At 39.3% G+C, this 19,696-nt stretch overlaps 2 long non-coding RNA genes across 2 annotated transcripts; both read right to left on the bottom strand.

The window, feature by feature from the left end:
- Nucleotides 1-205: 205 nt before the first annotated feature.
- On the bottom strand, nucleotides 206-1,093 carry LOC129718674 (uncharacterized). The gene is made up of 3 exons (XR_008727004.1): nucleotides 881-1,093; nucleotides 380-551; nucleotides 206-317 (listed from the first exon to the last, which is right to left on the bottom strand). It is a non-coding gene; the product is annotated as an uncharacterized LOC129718674 (long non-coding RNA).
- Nucleotides 1,094-8,971: 7,878 nt separating this feature from the next.
- On the bottom strand, nucleotides 8,972-18,293 carry LOC129718673 (uncharacterized). The gene is made up of 2 exons (XR_008727003.1): nucleotides 17,888-18,293; nucleotides 8,972-9,237 (listed from the first exon to the last, which is right to left on the bottom strand). It is a non-coding gene; the product is annotated as an uncharacterized LOC129718673 (long non-coding RNA).
- Between the last annotated feature and the right edge of the window lie 1,403 nt (nucleotides 18,294-19,696).

Below are 19,696 nucleotides of genomic sequence, written 5' to 3'. Positions count from 1 at the left end.
GTATGTACTCAAAATTGAGTAGAAGTTGTTTTACTCATTTTTGAGTACCACCGAATGTTATGAAAATTGAGTAAATATTACCCATATTATACTGGATGCGCGATGCGTAAAAGTTACTAATTTTCGACTCAAAAATGAGTACTTTAAGCTTCAATTAGGGAATTTCGGAAAAATTATCATTATTGACTCGATATTATTATATTTTGCATTTTAAATGAATTTTATTTTTATAAAGGCTTATTTCAAGAAATTTACCTTTGTTCGCCGGGACACGGGAGATCTTTGAATTTATTCGCCGTATATCCAACCAACGAGTCCTGGTGAAAAAGAAAAATTGGCATTAGTTGCAGTCAATTATTTCAAATTATGAATTACCTACCGATAACAACTAATTTCAAACATTTCTATTTGCTCCTTTTTTCAGACGGTTTGCTGTTTGCATCGCAAAAAAAAATAACAAAAACAACACGTAAGCGCCAGTTACCCAATTTTGAGTAAATTTGCCGCCATGATCAATTTGATTCTTCTCATTTTTTGACGTCTTCGAACAACTGAAAAGAATGATTAAAATTCAACTCAGCCGCTGAGTAGCCCAGAGTGAGCGTGTAGAGTCACCATGTGTCAGAAATTGAGTAGGAATTACCCTATTCTTAAAAAAACGCTCTGAAATGAAACTGAGTACAAGCTACTCAGTTTGCTCGTTTTGACTTTTGATCCCTTCACGCATAAGATTATTTAGTCCCTATATATAAGTAATGTCGCTAGTGTGCCCATTGTATTCGAGGCAAATCATGTTGCACAAAAGATCCCAAGCACTAGAGTCGTTTTTTCGCGATTCGACTTGAAAACTGCTTTGAGAATCATGATCTAGTAGACTTACCTCTATTTTGAGCCTTGTTATGGGCAAAAACTGCCAAGAGAAAAAGCAGACTACACTGAACCAAATTGCTCGCTCATAAATGTGTTATCATTGCTTGACTTTAGGTTTTAACGATTGTATATCATTTTAGAACTGATTATCATCTTTTGCTTGCGCAGTTCAAACAAATAAGGGCAACACTAAACAGGTAAAATGATTGTTATTAACTATGGAAAAGATTATGGATGAGCATATCGAAAGTGAAACGGTGTGAAACTGAATCGTAAAACAGTTCATGTTTGTATATGATTTCCTTAACCTGTTCCCGGCGGAGAATAATTTACGTCGAAAAATAACCTTCAAACTCTTATTACTCAGCAACAACGCGTACAATCAACACAAACTGGGTTGGGTGATGGGTATCGATACTAGCGTTATCGAAACGCTTGACAAAAATATTTTATTATATAGACAAAAAAAATCTCTATCATGACTGCTACCTTGGTAGATTAATAAGAAATCACTCCAGCGATTGTCAGTGCTTGATACCTATGTATATTAATAAGATATACTTAAAACCGTGAGGTCTGGTATCGATACAATGACAATTGAGAAAGTATCGATACTTAGTATCACCCAATCAATCATGCAACACTTATAGCGAATTTCTTCATTCCACCAGCTCACCTCGTTTTGACCTGGAAGTAGGGATACCATCCGTCCTGGTTTAGCAGGACATGTCCTGATTTTGAGACCCGTTTAGAGCGTCCTGATTTATTTTTCATATTTTAGCATTTGTCCTGATTTTTCTGAATGATCATCTTGACCCCGGATAGAAACGGACTCATTTTGAACGAATTTTTTCTTTGGTTGAACCTCGTTCCCACTCGAAAAATGCTGCCTGATGAATCAATGTTGCAGAATTGAATCGTCCGAGAAATACGTTAAATAAATGAATGAGTGTTTTGGCGTATGTTGAAGTGCAAATCTCAGATTGTGGTTTTATTTATTGATGTCTCAAAAAATGAAAATAGCTTAGATCAAATTTGTGCCAGAAAAAAAGGTGTCCTGATTTTTAACTCCGACCAAATGGTAACCCTACCTGGAAGCGCACTAACTGCTGTCAAAGCCCTTCTTTATTCGCTTGATGTTGACCCAGTTTTGACCTGCCGTGTTGCCCGAAGCGCACTGTAAAATTTGTCAGCTTCAACCCACCACCGCACGTGCTAAGTTCGTAAACAATTATCTGGCATCTCTTTCTTACTTGCGTCTCAAATGGTGATGACGTTTTATTATTTCTCGGCAGTTTTGCCCGCACGCAGTGGAATAAAGAAATTCGCTATTAGTTTTGTTTTGATATTCAACCTAATTTTCAACTAAAGCTGCTCAAAAATATGTACTTAATGTTGCAAATGAAAAACAAAACAAACCATGAACCAAAAAAAACTGCCACTGCGCTATTGAGGTGTCAATTTGATAGAGCGAAATAAGAAATTGGGCAATGAATGATTATCACAGAAGTCCAAATAGTCATGCGAGGGGCTTTTCTTAATTTCACCCGTCTGATACTTCTGAATAATAAATTTTCTAATAAAGACTCGACGATTCCGTTCAGTGTATCGACGTTTGACGTTACGTTCCCAAGCATTCGGGTTATTCGCGTTGAAAGAGATTTTGAAGGCTGTTCGCACCTACGTGAACACTCATATGTAATTGTCAAAATGTGCGTGATGACAAAAGCAAAAATATTTCCTTCCTTCTTTTTCGCATGCAAAAACCAAACAAATATCAGCAACACCGTCAACGCGAATAGATCAACTTTATACATAACCTACACGCTCGGCCTTTTTTCTTTAATTTGGGTAAATTTTGACTCAATTTCGTTAAAAATGGATCTACCCTAAACAGAGTAACCATATAGTTACTCATTTTTGAGTAGCATAGATAAATGTCAAAAACTGAGTACTACTTACTCATTTAAAAAAGCATAAATTAGCCAAACTGAGTAACTGTTACTCAGTTTCGTTAATTTGACTTCCCTACGCAAAAGAAAACATTAGGAAATTCGGAAATTAAAATTTGAAAACAACATACGAAAAATCGTTAAAATGTTGTAGATTTATTTCCCATCAAGTTACCGAATTAATAATATTTTATATTATTACCATCTTTCGGATTGCTTCGCGTGAAAAAGCTACAACAACGGTACAAGTATCATGGAGACAAAGCCCAGCACTAGGGAGAGCCCAAATGTGGATAAATGTGTTTATTGTCCGGTGTTAGAGAGGTGCCCACGTATTAAACTTCAAGATTGCTTCCATCTGAGCTTCCATCGTACAAGGAACGACTTCCTTCTGGTATTATGACTGTAAGGGCTGTTCCCACCAACAACCTAGCACCAAACATATACACATTTTTAGTTTTTTCTCTAACAGCATCACGATTAAAAGTATACTTCCAGCTATACAGGAACCAACTAGTATTACAAAAAGAATTAGCAAAGAATTAGCATCCATGATTTAAGAATATGGATCTGACCACTCAAATAGCTTGATCAATATGTTACAAAATCAATGTAACAAAAACAGAAGTTATTCGAACAAGCGGACGTGTCCGATGTTTTTATGCACTCATTCTTCGCGTTTCGTTCCCAACTGCAACACACACTTATTTGACTTGTGGCTCATATATCAAAGAGCGGATTATTATTTTATTGTAAACTATTCGTTGCAGTACTTTCAAAACTATATCCATGTACGAATAAGCGAAACAAACAGGGAACTGTAAAAAGCTTAGCTTTTGTTTACAGCAAACTGATATAAAATGAACGGTTACCCAAAAGTAAGCAAAACAAAAAAAAGAAAACAGGGTGAAAGTTACTCAGTTTCGTTAATCAATATTACTCAATTTTTGACATTTTGAATCAAACTACGAAAGTGAGTACTTTCTAACCAATTTAGATTAAATTGAACGAGCGTATAGGGACTAAATATCTTCACGCTCATCAAATTTAACTCTAAACTGAGTAAGATGTCACTCACTTTCGTTAAAAGTGAACCTACTCTGAACAGAGTTTTTATGATATTACTCATTTATGGGTAGAGTCACCATGTGTCAGAAATCGAGTAGGAATTACCCTTTTCTTATAAAACCGCTTTGAAATGAAACTGAGTAAAAGCTACTCAGTTTGCTCGTTTTGACTTTTGATCCCTTTGATAAATGAAACTGCCAGAGGATTGTTGCATACAATTATAACAAAACCACAAGTTTTTTTTCAAATCTTTGTATTTTGCATATACATAGGTATATGTAATAAAAAAAAAAAAACTTTATTGAATCATTAGTGTATCTTCTGCCTTAGCAGCTTCATTAAAAACCGCAGCAATACGGTTCACTGTTACCCGGGAACTGAGAAGGATCATACTTAAATGACGTAGCATTCATGGGGGGAGGGGGGATACCATCATTTTGTGACAAGCTGTGACAAGGGGGGAGGGGGGTTGTAGTAAAATCGACGTAGCATTTTTTTTAAAGACTGATTTTTCTGCAGGGAAAATGTATTCTAAAAATACACTAAAACATTGCACAAAGTATTGCAGCGAGATCTGTCGAAATGTTTTTATCTGTGGCATTCTGAAATCTTCTAAAAGCTCTGCTACATAAACAATCACTTGGATTTCCAAACACGCAATCTGTTTTAAATACAAAAATCGTTACTTTTTTGTGAATTACAAGATACTCGTTTCATTTCCGGAATAGTTTCTGTGTTTTCTGCAGACATGGATCATACTAAGTTGTTTAAACACCTTTACTCCTTGTACCAAAACACAAGCCCTTTGAAGCAGAAGATGCAGTCACGAGTCTATAAGTTGTAAATAAGTTGAGTTAGATACGGTTTTTTTTTTCAAGTATTTTTTGTATGTATGTTACTACAGTCAGGTTTTTATTACGTACCTCGTAGAAAAACCGCATTAATTCGAAAATCCACGTAAGAAAAACGCACTATTTCAAAAATCCGCGTAAAGTGAACCAGCAAGAAGGGCTTAGAAACAACCAGAGACGCTCTAGAACCAGTATTTAAAATTGTCCTCTTTGACGGTCATTCCGGATCTTTCGGAGGGCGGTGGGTATTTTAACACTTAAACGTTTGATGTTTTTGAAATAGCGCGGTATCGCGTAAAAAATCCGCGTAAAAACATCGTTAATTAAAAAATCCGCGTAAAGAAAACCTCGTAAAAAATTCCGCGTATAAAAAACCGCGTAAAAAACCTGACTGCACGAATTTCTGTACGTTTTTTCAGAAGCGGAGAGGGGGGAGGGGCCTAAAAATCATGAAAAAAGTAGGAGGGTGGTATTCAAGACACGACCGCATGACGTTGGACTGCGGTATTCTTATATTCCATTAAAACAAATAATAGAGAGAATTGCAACTCTAGTATTTGCTGCAATTTTATCTAACAGTGCATTTCTGAATGCTGAGACGTTAGAACGTTATAAATAATAATATATACTAAAAGAATGGATATCTTTTATTTAATCACTGTCATTTCATACATATTCGAATCAACCCTTTGTTTGCTGCACTACCAAGACAATCATTTAATTGAGCGAATTGGTAAAATTTTCCTATCTAAGCAAAAAGCAAACTTTACGAAACTATCTGAAATTGGAGCTCGAACGATTCAACCGAAAATTTTAAATTTGAAAATTGTTTGACATTTAATCGATAAAACTCATGCTAGGTTAGTTCCAGCCCAGCATATAACTTCATGTATTTGAAAAAAAAAACGTTTGGTTCAATAACTCAATATAGCAAGAGCTCAATCACACGTTTTTCGGTAGTTGTTATCAAGGTTTGGGCGAGTGACAGGAAAATATCTTAACTTCTTCAGTTGTGATTTAGAGCATTTCTAATTGTTTTGTTATTTTTCACGATAGCGACAAGTTTGTTTCTTTCTCTGTGTGCGAGAAACAAAATCAAAACCGCGCACCGAGAAACAAAAACGAAAATTTAATGAATGCTCATTGAGAAAACTTGCAACTCTTTTTACCAATAATTTATGATACTCAAAAGAACCCGTTTTGATCTAAATCAAATTTCTAGTAAATAAGTGTTGATCATTCATAGGTAGTAATTTTTCCTCGAAGAATAAAGACTGGCTGAAGAAGTTAAAATCGCTGCTGTAAAATCAAATTCACAACTGTGTTCGTTAAGACGTTTTAATATTTTCAATGACAATAATAATCTTCGATAAACACCCGCTATAGTTATTCACACACATGCTATAACTATCTAAACACGCGTTAAAACTATTCATACACACGCTGTAGCTATAGCTATCCATACACACGCTAATCCTTCCCATACATCCGATACAACTATCTATACACACGCATAAGCTATGCAACCATGTGCTATTACTATCCATACATACGCTATAACTAATCATTACACACGCAGCAGCTATCCACACACAAGCTATAACTATCCGTACACACGCTGAAGATATACACGCAATAGCCATAATATGCTACACATGCTAGTGTCTTACACACGCTATAGCTAGCCATACACACGCAACAGCGCCATCCCTATCATCGCAAATGGCATAGCAAAACAGATGCACATACGCTATATGTGCACACTGCACACACACTAAATGGCGGTAGCTTTCCTAGTGGCGGTGCTGGCTCGTGCAGTTTCTGGCTGTTTTCATCCAACGATATCTGAATTGGATTACCGCTGGTGGGGTCCAACTCAGATCGAAGGAGAACCGAACTGAATGAAGAAATGCAGCTTCCCACTACCTCCGCCGCTGCTGCCCGATACCACCGCTCTGGTTCTGCTGCAGCTCAGTTTGGCCGCTGGAATCAGCCACCGCTGCTGATTATACAAGACCGGCCTGGTGGCCTTTCACTTGTTAACTGATGTCTGCTATGAGACGACACAGGCTATTATATAGCCCAAAGCAAAAATCCATCCGCGAGCAAACAAGAAGCGAGCTTGTGATTGGTTGAATGTGCACGACTTTTAACACAACTTTTAACTAGTTTAGTATCGAAAACATATTTAAATTACTATATGACAATCTTGCGCAATATTTCCCCCATCAATCAAGCCATTGGTGTTTAGAATCTGTTCAGTGGTAATGATAAAAGAAGCATTTTAAAACGGTGTTGAAACACCTGTTGCAGCTACCGAAAGCGAGCTCGTTATTGGTTGAAAGCTGTGAGACTGTTTACAAAGTCAGATCGGTTGTATCCGTTAGTGTCGACTGTGCTTGTGAAGAGAGGTGGTGATTGGTTGCTCGGTATGATTTAGACAATCGATGTGATTTATCAATTTTTCAATAGTGTATCTCGAACAATAGGTTATTTTTGTTACATAAATTCAACCGTAAAAGAATTTCTGATCGGTTGATACCAAAACCTCGAAATTCTGAAAAGAAATGACTGATATATAAGCGCTCAAAACCTGACCACTTTTCCCTGGTTTTCCCCGGTTGAATTAATAGATTTTCAAATTCAGGTGCCTAACTTCGATATAGACGTTAGTCCAACGTCAAAAAAAATGCTACGTCATTTAAGTATGTTCCCTGACTTGAGGTTTTAAATAGTACACATGCCAAAAAATCCATCACCATTCTCATAACTGGAGGTAGAGTTCCTCCAGTTGTGAGAATGGTGATGGATTTTTTGGCATGTGTCCGTGTTATACAAGAATAAAAAAGTGGAAGAGGTTGTTTATAAGACACGACCGCAGAGGTAACGTTGAATACGACAGCCTGTCTTGTGTCAATAGGGGTCTTCACATCGAGCTCGTATACGAATACCCAGCAGTAAACTGTGTATCTTCCATTACTCATCAATGGAGGTGAGTATTTTTACGGCTGGGTATTTGTTTACGAGCTCGACATGAATACCCATAATGTTTTTCTTGGAATAGGTTTGGAAATACACTCAATTGGGGTTAATTAATTTAATAGTCTCTTTGCTCCAGATGACGTTTACCTCTGTAGCCGGCACCACGGTTTCACTTGCTGCCGTATCCAAAACAAGAATAAGAGGCTATAGACAAGGGCAAATAGTGCATTCTCCATCTATGATATAACAGTTCAAATAACAATTTTCTGCATTTTACGATAGCGTAGATAATTTGAGAACTGATTACTGCAATTAGTAAGGCCTCTGCCATGGTGAACGCGAACGCTAGCGATGGGGCGAGAAACTTGCCGTAGGTAAATAAACAGTTCTCTTTACGACTGTTCATTTACCTACGGCAAGTTTCTCGCCCCATCGCTCGCGTTCGCGTTTACCATGGCAGAGGCCTAAGACTTGCGCGAAAAATTATGGGATTCAGGCTCACTAGCTCAGAAATTCTTCAGATAAACTTTGAGGTTAATTGTGTTTGTCCATGCCATTTATTGACAAGTGAATATTTATTCAGCATGGCAAAATTTTGTATTTAGTTTTGGATGATTTACAGTGATAATTAAATTCTACATGAGGTGATTCATTAGCAATTATGTATATACGAAAATTTCAAACGCTATCCAGCTTTTACGCGCCATAATGGCGGACGCTATAATGCAAAGTTCGTAATAAATTACCCATCCATTTGACAACTCTGCTAACGTCAGTTTGAAGTCTTCAAACAATTTATCAAAAGAAAAATATATCTGGCAACATTTGTGTTGCCAATTTTTCAGAAATCGCAAATCTGACGTAAGCAGAGAGGTTCGCATATTACGAACACGCATTATAGCGACCGCCATTATGGTGCGTAAAAAGCTGGATACTGCTAGCCACACACGCTATATATCAAGCCACACATGCTACACACTTATATTAAATCACCGAATTCGTCTTTTTTCACCGACTTTTCAACAGCTGAGCGCTCGGTAAAACGTTCGGTAATATAAACCACTACCGATCGATCAGTTATCAAATTTTTGTTGCTTTCTGTCATTATTACCGACCTAATTTGTGAAAACGGCAAATGCAACTAGTTGCCAAAACCACCGATCAAATCTGTAAGTTGTGTAAGACAATACCGAAAGGTCTGTGATATTTGTTATTTGTTCACTTTTAATTATTTAAGTAAACCAGAAATATGATGTATCATTGTTTTGATAAAACAATATTTTTATTCGAATATTATTAAAACTTTACCTATTGGAAATAAAAAAAATCAAAAATCGACGCTCGCCGCACCGAATTCGTCAGGGTGAAAATCAATTAACCTTCATGCCAGTTGTGCTCATAGTTTCAAAGCCGAAGATCTTCCGGATGTGTTCATTAACAAGGCGGTGTAAACTATTTACGTAGCATGCAACAGATGCTCGGAAGTAGAGGCAAATTATGTGATGGTTTGATTCCTAAAATATTTAAAAATTTTTGTTATTATATACTTACGAAAAATTTGTACTATGCGATCATCTTTTAGCTGAAGTTGTTGGAGAAAGTCCTCCTTTTTTTCGTAGGAACTTCAATGTTCAAACGAAACCGAGAATATGACTTGACAACCAGAACGAGAACAACGAATAGAAAAAAATTGACAGCTCTGTAGTTGGTCCAGTAGTTTTTTACCAATATTCGGTGAAATTTTAATTTACCGAACAGTTCAGTAGAAAATATAGCAGTATTCAGTAAAATCATATGCTGAATACAGAAAATATGTAAAGTTATATCAATTTTACAAACTACTCTGTTTTTTCTCAAACTTACCGATCGAAATTGTAATAATAATTACCGAACATTTATTATCTGATTGAGTGTGCAGCTAGCCACGCACTCTAGCCACACGCTCTATAGAAAGCCACACACGCTAGCCACACGCTATATAGCAAGCCACGCACGCTAAATAGCAAGCCACACAAGCTAAGCCATGCACAGACAAGACACGCTAGACATGCACACGCTATAAAGCAAACCACGAACGCTATATAGCAAGCGACACGCGCTATAAACATGCACACACGCGCTACAGACATGCATACACGTCATACACACACGCTATATAGCAAGCCACGCACGCTAGCCACACACCTTATATATTACGGGACATACGCTACAGATATTCATACACGTTATGTGCACACTCTATATATATATATATATATATATATATATATATATATATATATATATATATATATAGTATATATATATATATATATATAATATATATATATATATATATATATATATATATATATATATATATATATATATATATATATATATATATATATATATATATATATATATATATATATATATATATATATATATATAAATATATATATATATATATATATATATATATATATATATATATATATATATATATATATATATATATATATATATATATATATATATATATAAATATATATATATATGTATATATATATATATATATATATATATATATATATATATATATATATATATTATTTACATATATATATATATATATATATATATATATATATATATATATATATATATATATATATATATATTTATATATATATATATATATATATATATATATATATATATATATATATATATATATATATATATATATATATATATATTTATATATATATATATATATATATATATATACACATATATATATATATAAATATATATATATATATATATATATATATATATATATATACTATATATATATATATATATATATATATATATTTATATATATATATATATTTATATATATATATTTATATATATATATATATATATATATATATATATATATATATATATATATATATATATATATATATATATATATATATATATATATATATATATATATATATATATATATATATATATATATATATATATATATATATATATATATATATATATATATATATATATATATATATATATATATATATATGTTGGCAGAGCTGTATGCCGCCACGGGTCGGTACGCGGCGAACACCGAAGGCCACGGAAGTGCTCACTGCTTGCAAGCAGTCCCGGACCATCAGCGGAAGCTAGCCTAGGCCGTGGTGAGACACAGGCAATGGGCCGCCGAAATCACCCAAATGCACTATTTCGCCCATTGGGGTTGATGCCAGTAAGTTCCCAATTACGGCAACTGGTCGCAACGCTATAGGATACGAGTCGGATTTCGTTTTCGTACCACGATTCTGGGCTGGCACCTGCGTCGAGCTCCCTTAGTGAAGTCGTGTGACAACGGCTTGAAACGGCGAGATAACAACCGGCGCAGGGGTCTCCGTCCCGTAAAACCTGGCAGGCCTTCCAGTACGTTCCGAGTCCATTGTCTGGTGGGAACCAGGCAGGAGTAGGATCGGATGTCTTTTCCTGACTTGCGCCGGTCGGGGGTGTCATAGTTACTCATAAGGCGCTATGGCAGCCGCCCCTAGCCATGGCCTCACTGCTCCGGCATAGACTACCTTGGGACCATATAGGCACCTACTCCATTGTGGATGAGGATAGCGGCTGGAAGGGGGACCCATTTAACCAAAAATGAGCAGTGGCCGGCCCACTGCTGATCAAGACGGTCGGCAGACAACGGGACACGTTACCAAGAGTAGCAGCGCTGTCAGAGCAGCTTGATATTATCATCGAGTTTGCGAAAAGTCGCAGCAATACGTCGAAGTACCTGAAGCAGGCATTATATATGCTTCGGTATTCGGCTAATGCTGCGATTACAGAACATGCCGAACTCATGGCAAGGGCTGTATCTGAGAAGAAGGGTGAAACGGAGGTGTCTAGGAGGGCGACGAAGTCGGTTCAAACGGACACCTTCACATTTGCGGCGGTCTGCGCCTCCGGGCCAGCTGCCAAACGAACGAGGCAGTCTCCGGGGGAAGCGGCCCCGGCAAATACGAAAAAATGGTTGGTTGTGCTGAACCCGCGGGACAGCACACCAGCGGGTTCGAAGTCCGTTGAAGAACCGACCGTAGTCACAGTTATGGAACCCCCTTGGGTTACCGTAGAAGGAAAAAAGCGCCAAAGTAGCACGAAGCGCCAAGGACTAGAAAAACGACCTCAGAAAGCCAAGAAGGCGCGGAGCAGGGGTGACGCCCTCATACTCAAGACAGACGGGTCCAAGTACTCTGAAGTCTTGAAAAAAATGAGAGGTGAAACCCAGCTCAAGGATCTGGGAGCTGATGTGTGGACCATCCGTCGATCTCGCACCGGTGAGATGATTCTTGAGCTCCGAAAGGATGCTAAAAGCAAGAGCGCCTCCTACAAGGCGGTTGCCGAGAAGGTCCTCGGAAAGGATGTGCAAATTCGGGCACTCACCCCAGAGGTGACTCTCCAGCTCAAATACCTGGACGAAATCACCGAGAGGTGCGATATCGCACAGGCCCTCAAGGATAAGTACGGAGTGGAAGTGGCCACCGAGGCAATTCGCCTCCGTAAGGGTCCAGCGGGGACCCAGGTGGCCACTTTCCGGCTTGCATCGGCCGATGCAAAACTTGCCCTGAAGACAGCCAAACTTAAAGTTGGCTGGTCAGTATGCCCCCTAAGCATACTTCAGCAGCCGGACGTTTGCTTTAGGTGTTTTGAGGGAGGACACAAGTCCTGGACCTGCAACGGGCCCGATAGGAGCCAGTTATGTAGGCGGTGTGGTGGTGCTGGCCATAAAGCTAAAGACTGCGAGGAGCCTCCCAAGTGCCTGGTATGTACTGGAAAACGGGACGCCAAACACTTTATGGGAGGCCCACGGTGCCCAGCCGGTAAGGCGGCCACGATACCACGGCGTGAGGGTGACACAATTGAACCTGAACCATTGCTATGCGGCACAGCAGTTGCTATACCAAGCAGCGTCTGAGTCGCGGTCGGACATCGCAATCGTATCAGACCCCTACTGCATTCCTCCCGGAAACGGTAATTGGGTTGCAGATAAGTCCAGTACGGCGGCCATATGCACGACCAGCAAGTTCTCGGTTCAGTAGGTTGTGTCAACCTCAAATGAAGGATTTTTTTTGTTAGGGAATTAGGATTAAGTTGTCCATTGATGTGAACTTTTGTAATAAAATGAAGGATACACGGTTGCCAAGGTGGACGGAGTGTTCTACTGCAGTTGTTATGCTCCGCCGCGTTGGTCTATCGAACGGCTCACCCAGATGGTCGACTTGTTATCTATGGAGCTGACGGGACTAACACCCTTAGTAGTGGCGGGCGATTTCAACGCTTGGGCTGTTGAGTGGGGAAGCCGCCGCACGAACCGGAGGGGTCAGATCTTGTTGGAAGCTTTGGCAAAGCTCAACCTAGATCTGGCCAACGTTGGAACCAAGTGTACATTCAGCAGAAATGGTGCGGAGTCGATCATCGACGTGACGTTCTCCAGCCCAGGACTGATCGTGAACTGGAGGGTAGACGATGGCTACACCTATAGTGACCACCAGTCGGTCTACTATAGCGTAGTCCATAACGCGAGGCGGCAGGCGACGGGTAGAGCCAATACTCCGACCGTCCGCGGGTGGAAGACATCGCACTTCGATGCCGAGGTATTTGCAGAGGCAATGAGAAGAGAGCGCGAGGGGGGGGCAGTTGGCTCCACCCGAGTGCTGACCAATTAGTTGCCACATTATCGCGGGCGTGCGATGCCACCATGCCTAGGACTCGACAGCCTAGGAATGGTAAGCCACCGGTATACTGGTGGACTGACGCGATAGCCTCCGTGCAAGACGTATGTTGCAACGTGCACGTACTGATGCACAAAAAGTATAGCGCCGTGCAGAACTCGGATCTGCAAGATTGGCGCTCAAGCGTGCGATAAAGGCGAGCAAGAGGGCCTGCTTCGATAGGCTATGTGCAAGTGCCAATACGAATCCGTGGGGTAACGCCTACAGGGTCGTAATGGCAAAGACTAAAGGCGTGTTGGCGCCTGCGGAGCGATCACCAGCGATGCTGGAGCGCATCATCGAGGGACGCTTTCCACGCCACGAGCCAAATCCTTGGCCTCCGGCTGCCGAGTCTCACGTTCGACGTTCCAGTATCTCAGACACAGACCAGGGATGGCCAACCTGCCAGACATCCAATCCGTGAGCGACAGCAGCCGCGTCGAGGTTGAGGAGGAGGTAAGGGTTACGAATGAGGAACTCACCGTGATCGCCAACTCCCTAAAGGTGAGCAAGGCACCGGGACCAGATGGAATCCCAAACTTGGCCATCAAGACGGCCATAAAAGTGGCCCCCGACCTATTTCGAGCAGTCATGCAGAAGTGCCTGGATGACTGCCTCTTTCCGGGGAGGTGGAAGCGACAGAGGTTGGTGCTGTTACCGAAGGCGGGGAAACCGCCAGGAGACCCATCGGCATACAGACCTATCTGTCTGCTGGACACTGCGGGCAAGGTGCTTGAGAGGATCATCCTCAACAGACTGGTGAAGTACACAGAGGGTGTAAACGGTCTGGCAAGTAACCAGTTCGGCTTCCGGAAAGGTAGGTCCACGCTGGATGCTATTCTCTATGTCACCAAGACGGCAGAGGTAGCACTTCAGCGTAAGAGTTGGGGCATTCGCTACAGCGCACTTGTCACGCTCGACGTGAGGAATGCGTTCAACAGTGCCAGTTGGGACTCCATAGCGCTCACGCTTAGGAGCATCCACGTACCAGTGTCGTTGTACAAGATTTTGGAAAATTATTTCCAAAATCAAGTACTAGTTTACAACACGGAGGAGTGTCAGAAGTGCGTCCCAATCACCGCAGGGGTGCCGCAAGTTTCCATCCTGGGTCCGGTGCTGTGGAATGTCATGTATGACGGAGTGTTGAAACTAAAGTTCCCTGCAGGGGTTGTGATCGTCGGTTTCGCAGACGACATAACGCTAGAGGTCTACGGCGAGTCGATCGAAGAGGTCGAGTTGACGGCCGCGCACTGCATACGCAAGGTCGAAGACTGGATGCACTCTAGGAAACTGGAGTTAGCGCATCATAAGACGGAGGTCACTGTTGTGAATAACCGTAAATCAGCGCAACAGGCGGTGGTCAGAGTCGGAGACTGCACCATTACCTCAAAGCGATCTTTGAAGCTCTTAGGGGTTATTGTTGACGATAAGCTCACGTTCAAGAGTCACGTTGACTATGCCTGTAAGAGGGCTTCAACGGCCGTTGCAGGTCTATCTCGAATGATGTCTAATAGCGCAGCGGAGTATGGCAGCAAGCGTGAAGTTCTTGCATGCGTGGTTTCGTCCATACTTAGGTATGGTGGGCCAGTGTGGTCTAAAGCGCTAGGTACTAACAGTTATCGTGGTAAACTGGAAAGTACCTACAGGCTCATGTGCCTGAGGGTTGCGAGTGCGTATCGCACAGTGTCATACGACGCAATCTGCGTTCTGTCCGGCATGATTCCTATCAGCAAAGCCATTAAGGAAGACGTAGAATGCTTCGATCAACGTGACACAAGGGGCATACGAGGCATTAGAAGATCATTATCGATGATCAGATGGCAGCAGGAGTGGTCCAACTCCACGAAGGGTAGATGGACGCATCGACTTATTCCGGACGTATCCGAATGGGTCGGAAGGCGCCATGGAGAAGTGAACTTCTACCTGACACAGATTCTGTCAGGTCATGGTTGCTTCAGGCAGTATCTACACAGATTCGGGAATGAGGGGTCGCCCAATTGTCCCAAGTGCGTGGATGTGGAAGAGACTGCTGAGCATGTCTTCTTCGTGTGTGCTCGTTTTGCGCATGCGCGTAGCGACATGATGGTAGTGAGCGGGCCAGACACCACTCCCGACAACCTAGTTCGGAGGGTGTGTAAAGACCCGAACATTTGGAGGGCGGTTTGCGCAGCTGCCTCCCAAATTGTTTTAGAGTTGAAAAACAGGCGACAGGTTGACCACCGACAAGCCAGTGTTACCTAACGGCCAGTCTCCAGGTTAGTTAGCTAAGTTAGCAAAGAGTCTTAAAGAACCAAGAGGTTGCGTAGAGCACAAAGGCCAGGAGGCAAAGGAGAAACAGTCTCTTATATAGCCCGAAGAGTGCATTCCCGGCTAACTAAGTACTCCATTCTGTCATCCTTTTTAGGGAAAGGCAGCAAGCGACCAATCAAAAGTCGAAATTTGCGTTTCGACAATGTTCAACAATTTTCAATATTACAATAGTTTGAACAATCAGATCATCAGAGCATCAGTTCAGATTACAATTTTCTGCATTTGGACGAGTGCTTAAATGATTTTCCAATCGATTGCTGCAAAAATGACAGAAATCGGTTGGAAACTGACTGGGTTTAAACGTTTGAAATTGGACAATTTTTGTGACGCTCTCGATGTTTTCGGTTTTGAAATTGGATCCTTGTATTGAAATAGGATCCCTGTAATTGTTGCCGTAAGACGTACTCTACGTCAAAAACACTTTTTTCAAACAACAATACAACACGTTTTTCCAAACAACAACTTATTTTTAGCGGAACGTTTTAAATGTTTTCAATACCACTCAAAAAGAAGAGTACACGCTCGTAACTAATAACTCATAAACTGAGCAACTCTGCCTCAGTTTAGAACGATGTTCTTAGACGTCAAAAAATGAGTAGAAGTCCTTTTTGATTTTGAGTAACTTTGACTCACTTTTTGGGTTCCCTTCATATTACTTCTTTCTGAGTAACGTCGCATATAACGACGTCCATTTTGAAAGGTGATTGTGATGTGCTTCAGTTTGTAACATATGTTTTTTAATTGTGTGCGCCTCAGAAGGCATCATAACTGTTTACTATCATTACAAGGTAAAATTATTGATGAATATGTGGTGTCGTTTATTGATCGTGGCGGATTTCTAGCCAGTAATGAAACTGAACTGTACCCAAAAAATGAGTAATGTCGTACTCAAATTTTGAGTAATAATGACTCATTTTTAAAGACGCCTAGTGTTACTCAGTTTTGAGTATTTGTGGAGTTACTCAATTTTATAATTGTTCTTATTTTTAACGAAAATGCGTCAAATGTTACTCATTTTAGAGTTATTACTTACGAGCGTGTAAAGCAGAAAATTATGACAATCGTTACTCAGATTGTTACTCAGTACGGTAAACGAAACTTACTCAATTTTTGACGTTTTAATAGACAATGTAAAACTGAGTCAAAGTTGCTCAATTTAGAGTAAAATTAAAGGAGCGTGTAGTATTGATACCTTTCGTATCGATGCTATTCGGGTTATTCGCATTGAAAGAGATTTTGAAGGCTGTTCGCACCTACGTGAACACTCATATGTATTTGTCAAAATGTGCGTGATGACAAATGCAGAAGTATTCCCTTCCTTCTTTTTCGCATGCAAAAACCAAACAAATATCAGCAACACCGTCAACGCGAATAGTATCGCCCTGGTATCGCCCATCCCCATAGAGATAAGTGAATTTTCACCTACGCACACTAATGAACGTGTAAACTCATGTAAAGTTACTTTTGTTTCCTCCAAACTGTAAATCATCGCATCTCGTTGCTCCGACTTTTTATCACTTTTTACCATTTTTGGTCGATAATGTTCAGCAGCTTCCCCCGATTCATGATCACGAATGAAAAATTCATTCAGAAACGAGTTTAGAACTTATAATAAGTATTCAACTGAATATTTGTCCAGCTGCCAAAAACATAGCATAGCAAACAAAAAGGCGATTTGTAAATACTTTCCTCAACTAGGTGCACTAATACATTCGTACGTAAAAAGGTCTATCTCAGCTGATATGAAAAATTAGAAACTTTAGGAACCAATTGACCATCAAAATATATTTGTTCGTCAATTTAAAGATAAATTATATATAAAAGATGTGCTTTTTTGTACTTCTATAACGATACGGATTTCGATTTATTGTTGTATGGACTTTGATCCAGTCTATATAGCGTGTGTGCGGATTTCGATTCAAAAGTGTACGGGTTTTGATTCATACAAAAAACTGTGTACGGATTTCGATTCAATACATGTTCTATTTAAACATGATTTTTTCAAGTTTCGGAGTGATTTTAATCATTTTGCTTGAAAATAGTGATAAAATATAAGTAGACTTACAAGTAAACATATCAGTTTAAAGCAATATGTGATTTCTTGATTTTATATTGACCGTCGAAGATTATCATGTGCTTAGGTGTACGGATTTCGATCCAGCACGGTATTTCCAATGAAAAACACAGTTAAATTATAGTATAACTATGTAACTATCACAGCAACTTTTATGGGTTTTTTGGTGTTGTTTTATTTTCGGGCACTGGTCCATAAGTTTTTTATAAATATAACTTTTTATATTAATTTAAAGATGTAAAACTGTGCCGAAACCGTACCGAGACTATTACCGAGAGAATATAATTAAATAGTGATGAGACCGTCTCGGACGTACCAGCCAGGAGCTTTCGGAGATGTCGAGCAGCTATGAAACGTCAGACTTGATGGTAACCAGATAAAAGAGAGCTGCTCTTGGTTTATTTCAACCTTTTATACACGCTCCTTTAATTTTACTCTAAATTGAGCAACTTTGACTCAGTTTTACAATGTCTATTAAAACGTCAAAAATTGAGTAAGTTCCGTTTACCGAACTGAGTAACAGTTACTCAGATTGTCATAATTTTCTGCTCTACTCTTTTTTTTTGAGTGGTATTGAAAACATTTAAAAACGTTTCGCTAAAAACAAGTTGTTGTTTGGAAAAACGTGTTGTATTGTTGTTTGAAAAAAGTGTTTTTTATTTGTGTTTTTAAGTTCCTCCAGATATGAGAATGGTTATGGATTGTTTGGCATGTGTACTATTCAAAACCTCAAGTCACAGTTCCCGGGTAACAGTGAACCGTATTGCTGCGGTTTTTAATGAAGCTGCTAAGGCAGAAGATACACTAATGATTCACTAAGGTTTGTTTTTTTATTACATATATGTATATGCAAAATACAAAGATTTGAAAAAAAAACTTGTGATTTTGTTATAATTGTATGCAACAATCCTCTGGCAATTTCATTCATCAAAGGGATCAAAAGTCAAAACGAGCAAACTGAGTAGCTTTAACTTAGTTTCATTTCAAAGCGGTTTTCTAAGAAGAGGGTGATTCCTACTCAATTTCTGACACATGGCGACTTTACCCACAAATGAGTAATATCATGAAAACTCTGTTCAGGGTAGGTTCACTTTTAACGAAAGTGAGTGACATCTTACTCAGTTTAGAGTTGAATTTGACGAGCGTGTAGTGGTATGCCTGTTAGCACCGTTACGCGTTTTGACATAAGATACACTGAACGAGAAGTGTTGGATGCAACATTTTTATGTTGTAATTTTAAATAAAACTTCAACGATGTTTGTTCATTATTTTAAGAAAACTGTGACTACATTGTTTCTCTTAATATTAATTCTGATCAACTAGCCCGCATAATCAATAACCATAAAACGTGCCTAACAACTAGTTCGGGTTATAGTCCCAACTGTATGGGGTATCGTTAAACCATATGGATTATCATCCGTTTATGGTTATTGATTATGCGGGAGCTCGATTGCCAATTAAAGTTTTGCACACTTAAGAATGGGTCTCGAGCTCGGTAATGCATCATCACCTATATTTCGGATATTTTGTGCCAAAATTTCAATTAGGTTGAACCAGATTTACGAAATCATGTAATAGCTGCCATTTTTCAACCGAGTAGTGTCATTTTCGGCAGCAAATTACCGAGATTTGACAGTAAATTCTAAGTGTGTGGATTGCAAGATCGCATTCATTGTATCGTTGCAGAGTCTGTTGAAAAGTATTGTCTAATATATTCAACCATTTGAAAAATCTGTACTTATCTGTACTTTTTCTTGAAAATCTGTAATCTTACGGTACAGATTCTGTACCAAAAAACCC

Source organism: Wyeomyia smithii, chromosome 1 (assembly GCF_029784165.1).
Source record: "Wyeomyia smithii strain HCP4-BCI-WySm-NY-G18 chromosome 1, ASM2978416v1, whole genome shotgun sequence".
Lineage (NCBI taxonomy): Eukaryota > Metazoa > Arthropoda > Insecta > Diptera > Culicidae > Wyeomyia > Wyeomyia smithii.
The sequence above is the reverse complement of the archived record's forward strand: the minus strand, read 5'-3'. Positions and strand labels throughout refer to the sequence as shown.